The sequence below is a fragment of the Mandrillus leucophaeus genome, unplaced genomic scaffold (assembly GCF_000951045.1).
Source record: "Mandrillus leucophaeus isolate KB7577 unplaced genomic scaffold, Mleu.le_1.0 Scaffold77, whole genome shotgun sequence".
Classification (NCBI taxonomy): Eukaryota; Metazoa; Chordata; class Mammalia; order Primates; family Cercopithecidae; genus Mandrillus; species Mandrillus leucophaeus.
Window position 1 is genome coordinate 5729266 of NW_012108363.1, and position 8230 is coordinate 5737495.

Here is an 8230-nt window from a genome sequence, read left to right on the forward strand (position 1 = left end):
GATCTCCTCACCTCGTGATCCGCCCGTCTCGGCCTCCCAAAGTGCTGGGATTACAGGCTTGAGCCACCGCGCCCGGCCCCTTTTTTTCTTTTTTGAGTTGCCTATTCATATTCTTTGCTCTCTTTCTACAGAGTTGTTTACATGTTTCCTTTTCTTTCTTTCTTTCTTTTTTTTTTTTAAACAGAGTCTTGCTCTTGTTGCCCAGGCTGGAGTGCAGTGGCGCAATCTCGGCTCACCACAACCTCCGCTTCTTGGGTCCAGGCGATTCTCCTACCTCAGCCTCCCAAGTAGCTGGGATTACAGGCATGCGCCACTATGCCTGGCTAATTTTGTATTTTTAGTAGAGACGGGGTTTCTCCATGTTGGTTAGGGCGGTCTTTACCTCCCCACCTCAGGTGATCCACCCGCCTCAGCCTCCCAAAGTGCTGGGATTACAGGCGTGAGCCACTGCGCCCGGCCAGTTGTTCGTATGTTTCTTGTTGGTTTTAGGAGTACTTTATCTTTTAAGTACTTTTTAGGTAAATATTTGCAAATATTTTCATCCAGCCTACGGTTTTTCTTTTACCTTTTCGTTTTAATGTGGTTTACAGTGTTCAGCTTTTTGCTTCTTTGTGCTGTATTTTTGGTCATATCATCTTAATTTATAATCAAAATTTTTAATGTGTGCTATTGGTCACAAGAAGGACTTAGTGACAGTGTGAATCTATCAGTGTAAGAATTCCCCACATGTAGAAAAACTGCAAATGTGTATATCCTAATGAGGTTGGCCAGAAGCAAAGCCATCCTCATGAAGCGAAGAATTATAGCTATTTTCCTGCTCTAAATAACCTAGGTATCATTTAGGGAAGTCTACAGAATTCTAATTTTAAATTGAGAAACTCTCTGAGAATGTTTAACTGATATTCACATTATGTTTACAGAATTCCAGATGGAATTTCTTAGAGCTTATTCAACCAAGGGAATCGAAAAATAAGGCACTCATGTTATCACCACCATCACTACCCCCTTTCTTTACCCACTGTAGATAATGCTAATTGATCGCTCTTTCTTCCAGAGCCCACATGTGGTCTAAAAAGTTTTCTCTATGCATCAGTAGAGTAAACTGTTACAAACAGATTGGGATGGGCACATAAGACAAAACCTGTTTTGCCACCTGGTTCTAGCCCGGTATTTCATATTTAGAAGAAGAAATGAAGGGCCAGGTCGAGACTGTGACTTAACACAGGAACATACAGCAAGTTAGTTGTAAAGCCACAGCTCAAAAGCAGCCTCCTGCTGCCCAACCTAACGCTTCTTCCAGGGCATGACTATGTCCCGCTTCTTCTGCCACCACCAGAGGTGGCCCGTCATAGAACAGAATATGTGATAAGGTCCCTTACAAAGAGTAAATTATACATAAAAACATTTTAGTCACAACATATATGTCAACAGCATCCTAAGAGGGTTAAAGCTGGGTTAGGAAGGGGCCTTGTTGGGCCATCAATGGGAACACTAATCTGTAAGGGGCCCTGAAACACACTGACAAACATGAAGAAGTGGAGAACTTGTCTCAGGGAAAGCTCTGTACGGAATTAAATGAAATATGGAATAAAGTGGTTGCAGAAGGAGTGAGGAAGAAGAGTTGCCTCAAGGAGCAGGTCCAGTACCAACACAGAGTTACTAAGCTGCTTGTCTGATGAACTTTTTTTTTTGGAGAGTGGAACAATAATACGTTATTGGGGGCCAGAAGCAGTGGCTCACACCTGCAATCCCAATACTTTGAGAGGCTGAGGCGGGAGGATCCCTTGAGGCCAGGAGTTTGAGACCAGCCCCGGAAACATTGTGAGACCCCCTCTCTACAAAAATTTTAAAAATTGGCTGGAAATAGTGACGCATGCCAGTAGTCATAGCTACTTGGGAACCTGAGGACTGCCTGATCCCAGGAGCTTGAGTTTACAGTGATCACAGCTCAAGCTGTGATCACTCCAATGCACTCTAGCCTGGGTGACAGCATGAGACTCTGTCTCTTAAAAAATTAAATAAATAATTGGGAATAATAAAAGAGAAACTAAAGGTTGACAAAAGCTAGCCTCCTCCTTCATCCTTCCCCATGCTTGTACCACTTCTCCGCTAAACTAACAGTGACAAGTATCTAAGGACTATCAATTTAGAGTATCACCACATTATTAACCTACTCTGAGCACCAAATTGCTAGTTCTCAGAGGCACTGGCATGTCTCCAGCCAGCTTTATTTACTACCACCCTAAACTCTTCCATCTTGTCTCCTCTAAAAAGGCTTCCTGCCTAGCGCTGTGGCTCACGCCTGTAATCCCAGCACTTTGGGAGGCCAAGGCGGGCAGATCACGAGGTCAGGAGTTCGAGACCAGCCTGGGCAACATAGTGAAACCCCGTCTCTACTAAAAATACAAAAGTTAGCCGGGTGTGGTGGTGCGTGCCTGTAGTCCCAGCTACTCAGGAGGCTGAGGCAGCAGAATTGCTTGAACCCGGGGAGGCGGAGGTTACAGTGAGCCGAGATTGCGCCATTGCACTCCAGCCTGGGCGACAGAGCAAAGCTCCGTCTCAGAAAAAAATAAAAATAAAAATAAAAATAAAGGCTTCCTGGGCCTGGCTGGGTGGCTCACACCTGTAATCCCAGCACTTCGGGAGGCCAAGGTGGGCAGATCACCTTAGGTCAGGAGTTCGAGACCAGCCTGGCCAACATGGTGAAACCCCATTTCTACTAAAAATACAAATATTGCTTTTCCTCCCTGACCACCGCCGAGGTCGCACACATGAGGCCTCTCCACCGCCGCCGCAATGCAATACATTGCCTCCTACTTGCTGGCTGCCCTGGGGGGAGGGGGGGGTAACTCCTCCCCCAGCAACAAGGACATCAAGAAGATCCTGAACAGCGTGGGCATCGAGATGGACAACGACCAGCTCAGCAAGGTTATTAGTGAGCTGAATGGAAAAAACATTGAAGACGTCATTGCCCAGGGTATTGGCAAGCTTGCCAGTGTACCTGCCAGTGGGGCTGTAGCCGTCTCTGCTGCCCCAGGCTCTGAAGCCGCCGCTGCTGATTCCACCCCCGCTGCAGCAGAGAAGAAACATGAGAAGAAGGAGGAGCCTGAAGAGTCAGACAAAGACATGGGATTTGGCCTCTTTGATTAAATTCCTGCTCGCCTCCAAATAAAGCCTCTTACACATCTCTCAAGTTAAAAAAAAAAAAAAAATAGCCCAGCATATAGCAGGTGCCTGTACTCCCAGCTACTCAGGAGGCTGAGTGGGGAGAATCGCTTGAACCTGGGAGGCGGAGGTTGCAGTGAGCTGAGATCGCGCCATTGCACTCTAGCCTGGGAGACAGAGGGAGACTCCGTCTCAAAAAAAAAAAAAAAAAAAAGACTTCCTGGACAGCTGCCCTGCCCATGCTACCGATTTCTTTTCTTGCTTATCATCTGCACCCTGACTAGGCTCTGGGAACATGCCAGCTGTTATTGGCAAGCATCTCTCAATGGAAGTACAACCTGCTTCTTCTTCACAGTCATAAACTGTGCCTTTTCCTCTTTCATATGTTACGCAGCACCTGGTTAACACAATCTTGCTCAAAAAGTATTCATTTATTAAATGGCAGAAAGAATATTATGGCAACTTATGGGCTTGACTTTCAAAGGATCCATGGAGACCTTGGAAGCAAGCTTCAAGGCCTATCTCATTGGCTCCTCTGTTATCCATACAAGGATTCTGCTTAGAGAGGGGTTTTTTTGTTTTTTGTTTTTTGTCGCCCAAGCTAGAGTGCAGTGGTGCACTCACAGCTCACTGCAATCTCTGCCTCCCAGGTTCAAGTGATTCTCATGCCTCAGCCTCCCAAGTAGCCGTGATTATAGGCACACACCACCACGCCCAGCTAATTTTTATATTTTTTCGTAGAGACGGGGTTTCACCAGTGCTGGCGGGGCTGGTCTCGAACTCCTGACCTCAAGCCATCTGCCTGCCTCGGCCTCCCAAAGTGCTAGGATTACAGGTGTGAGCCACCACGCCCACGCAAGAGGCATCATTTTGAATTGCTGCTATGGTTTGACTGTGTCCCTCAAAGCTCATGTTTTAGAAACTAAATCCCCATTGCAGCAGTGCTGACAGGTGGAGACTTAGAGGTAATTAGATCATGAGAGCCCCTCATTAATGAATTAATGCTGATATTGTGGGAGTGGTTTCCTGATAAAAGGGTGAGTTTAGCCCCTTCCCCCCCCATGTCTCTCTCCCTATCATCTCCCTCCCTCTCCCTCCCTTCTTTCCCCCTCCCTCCCTCTCTTGCTCTTCTGCCACATGCCATGGAATGATGCCACAAGAAGAACCTCATCAGATGCCTGCACCTTGCTATTAGACTTCCCAGCCTTCAGAACTGAGATTTTTTTTTTTTTTTTTTTTTTTTTTTTTTTTTTTTTTTGCCGAGACAGGGTCTCCTTCTGTCACCCAGCCTGGAATAACGTAGTGGGGCAATCATGGCTCACTGCAGCCTCAACCTCCTGGGCTCAACTGATCTGCGTACCTCAGTCTCCTGAGCAGCTGGGAATACAGGCGTGCGCCACCATGCCCACCTAATTTTTGTATTTTTTTGTAGAGAGGGTGTTTCGCCATGTTGCCCAGATTGGTCTCAAACTCCTGGGCTCAAGTGATCCACCCCCTCAGCCTCTCAAAGTGCTGGGACTACAGGTGAGAGCCACCCCATGAAGAAATTTCATTTTTCTTTTTTTTTTTTGGAGACAGAGTCTTGCTCTGTCGCTCAGGCTGGAGTCCAGTGGCGCGATCTCGGCTCACTGCATCCTCCGCCTCCCGGATTCACATCATTCTCCTGCCTCGGCCTCCAGAGTAGCTGGGACTACAGGTGACCGCCACCACGGCTGGTTAATTTTTTTGCATTTTTAGTAGAGACGGGGTTTCACCGTGTTAGCCAGGATGGGCTCGATCTCCTGACCTTGTGATCCGCCCACCTCGGCCTCCCAAAATGCTGGGATTACAGGCATGAGCCACCCCACACCAGGCCGAGAAATTTCTTTATAAATTATGCAGTCAGTGGTATTCTGCTGTAGCAACAAAAAATGCACTAAAACAATCGCCTTAGTTGTTTTTATTTTGCAACTGATTCCCATTTAATCACAGGGTTATAGATATGTAACATGTACTTCTACCTCCCCTCATGCCTAAGGCTCACAGCAATTTGTGGTGAGGCCCACATGGAATTTATTTATCTTCTATCTTGAAGGTTGAAATAGGGGAGAAAGGTAGGAAAGAAATAAAAGTGGGGCAGAAATAAGGGAAGGATGTGGTGAATGCTGATGTGAGTTCACTGATAAATGCTAAACTTTATTTAGAAGAGTGGCTCTGGCCAGGCAGTGGCTCATGCCTGTAATTCCAGCACTTTGGGAGGCCAAGGCAAATGGATCACAAGGTCAGGAGATCAAGACCATCCTAGCTAACACGGTGAAACCCTGTCTCTACTAAAAATACAAAAAATTAGCCAGGCATGGTGGCAGGCACCTGTAGTCCCAGCTACTCGAGAGGCTGAGGCAGGAGAATGGTGTGAACCGGGGAGGCAGAGCTTGCAGTGAGCTGAGATCGCGCCACTGCACTCCAGCCTGGGCGACAGAGCACTACTCTGTCTCAAAAAAAAAAAAAAAAAAAAAAGAGTGGCTCTTAACTGTGAGGAGATTTTGCACCCCCAAGTAGGTTGCCAAATTATAGGTAGTATACCCAGTTACATTGACACATACTAAAGATTATTCAGACTGGGCGCAGTGGCTCATGCCTGTAATTCCAGCACTTCAGGAGGCCAAGGCAGACAGATAACTTGAGGTCAGGGGTTCGAGACCAGCCTGGCCAACCTGTTGAAACCCCATCTCTACTAAAAATACAAAAATTAGCCGGGTGTGGTAGTGCACATCTGTAATACCAGCTACTAGGGAGGCTGAAGAAGGAGAATCGCTTGAACCCAGGAGGCGGAGGTTGCAGTGAGCGGAGATCACATCACTGCACTCCAGCATGGGAGATAGAGTGAGACTGTCTCAAAATTAAAAAAAAAAAAGTACTCATTATATCTCTAAAATTCAAATTTAAGTAGGCATCTTGAATTTTTATTTGCTAAATCTGGCAACCCTAACCCAGGGGACATGTGCCAATTTCTGAAGACATTATTTATTGTCACAACTTGGGAGTGCTGCTGGTATCTAGGAGGTAGAGGCCAAGAATGCCGCTAAACATTCTCCAATGCACAGGGCAGGCCCCTCACAACAAAGAATTATCTGGTCTAAAATGCTAATAGTGCCAGCATTTGACTTAGCCTGACTTATAGCCTCACTTAGAAGGATGACTTTATCACTACAAAGAACTTATTATCACTAAAATATCACAGAAGGAAAACAGTATACATGTATATATGTAGGCACATATATTCCCCCACCCCGCCCCCCGAAAACATGTTTTGTAAGTTTCTGTCTTTTAAATCTACAAGCTACTATAAATTGGAGTTTTATAACGGTAATTTCCACAACCCCAGGGAGACATGACAAAATTCAGATCACGTCTTGGGGGGAAAGAAACTCAGAAATATTAAGTGATTTTCCAGGATCCCACAGAGCCCTGAGGAAAATAGAATTAAAACTCACAACTGCTAAACACATTGCTCATTCCAATAAAGCCAGCCTGTCTGCACCTCCACTGCTCAGCTCTCACCACGCTTAGAATAGGGCGACTGCAAAAGGTTTTAGTTTTCAAGAGGAGATCAAAAGTTTTCACAACTGATTAGCATCCAGAAAGCACAGCCTCCTTTAACCTTGAGATGCAAATAGCCCAAGATTGTCAAGGGATCTGAGAGCTGGAGGATTTGATGGAAGATCAAATTCCTGACATTTCCAGGGCAATTAGTTTCACATGCAAAGTCACAGGAAGGTGCTGCCCATTCTCCACAAGCAGTAAAGCTGTAATAAGACTCAGCTTTACAAATTTGGACTAATTGGCCTGCACCCACCCAGCAGAGTTCATTATCATCATGCCCATTTCGTAGAACAGAGAAGGTGGGTAGAAATCTGTTTATTTCACTACTAGGCACAGGCCACTTTAATATTTCCCATTTCAGAGTCCTATACATAAACTCCAGGTACAGAAGGTTGGGATAACTCTGCTAATTATTCAGACCAGCGGGAAGGAAAGGTCTGGAATTAAGTCAAATCTCTTTGCTGGCGCCCCTTAAAATTTCACTTGAAGGTGAGTCTTGGCTTCAAAAGGTTTAAAACGGCTCAGCACTTTTATCTGATGGGTAAGGAAACCAGGGAGGAAGTTGCTGTCAATTCCAGCCAGGACTTTGGAGTCTGAGCTAAATTGATTTGGAAAGATTTGATCGCTGAACCACTTTTCTCTCACTGGCAGCCCAGGCTGGAGCCACGGCTGACTTCTCCGGACGTGCCATGGAGGTCAAATTCCAGCCAGGTGGCCAAGTGCATTTGGTAACTCAAATGTAGCCTGTTGTCACAATGGATTTTCTACTTGCAAGTATACAGTTGTACGTGTCTTTTGTCATTGCCCCAGCTCTCTGAAGGACACCACGTCAGCATCCTCTGGAGTCATTCAATGGCTTGGGACTCTTCCATCCGTCGGGAGGCTCTGTTTGACTGACAAGGTGTATGACAACCCCAGACTCTCCAGGGCTTTTGTCAGAGGCATTCGAACAAGAGTGACTCCATCTTGAATAGGGGCTGGGTAAAATAAGACTGAGACCTACTGGGCCACCTTCCCAGGAGGTCAGGCATTCTAAGTCACAGGGTAAGATAGGTCAGCACAAGATACAGATTACAAAGACCTTCCTGACAAAACAATAAAACATGGTAAAGAAGCCAGCCAAAACCCACCAAAACCAAGATGGCAACGAAAGTGACCTCTGATCGTCCTCACTGCTCATTATACACTAATTATAATGCATTAGCATGCTAAAGGACTCCCACCAGCGCCATGACAGTTTACAGAAGCCATGGCAACATCAAGAAGTTACCCTATATGGTCAAAAAAGGGGAGGAACCCTCAGTTCCAGGAATTGCCCAGCCTTTTCCAGGAAAATTCATAAATAATCCACCCCTTATTTGGCATATAATCAAGAAATAAACGTAAAAATGGGCAACCAGCAGCCCTTGTGGCTGCTCTGCCTATAGAGTAGCCATTCTTTTCTTCCTTTACTTTCTTTTCTTTTCTTTTTTTTTTTTTTTTT

At 45.8% G+C, this 8230-nt stretch overlaps 1 pseudogene; it reads left to right on the plus strand.

The window, feature by feature from the left end:
• The first annotated feature begins 2796 nt into the window (after positions 1-2796).
• On the plus strand, positions 2797-3188 carry LOC105529529 (annotated as a pseudogene).
• Positions 3189-8230: the final 5042 nt, after the last annotated feature.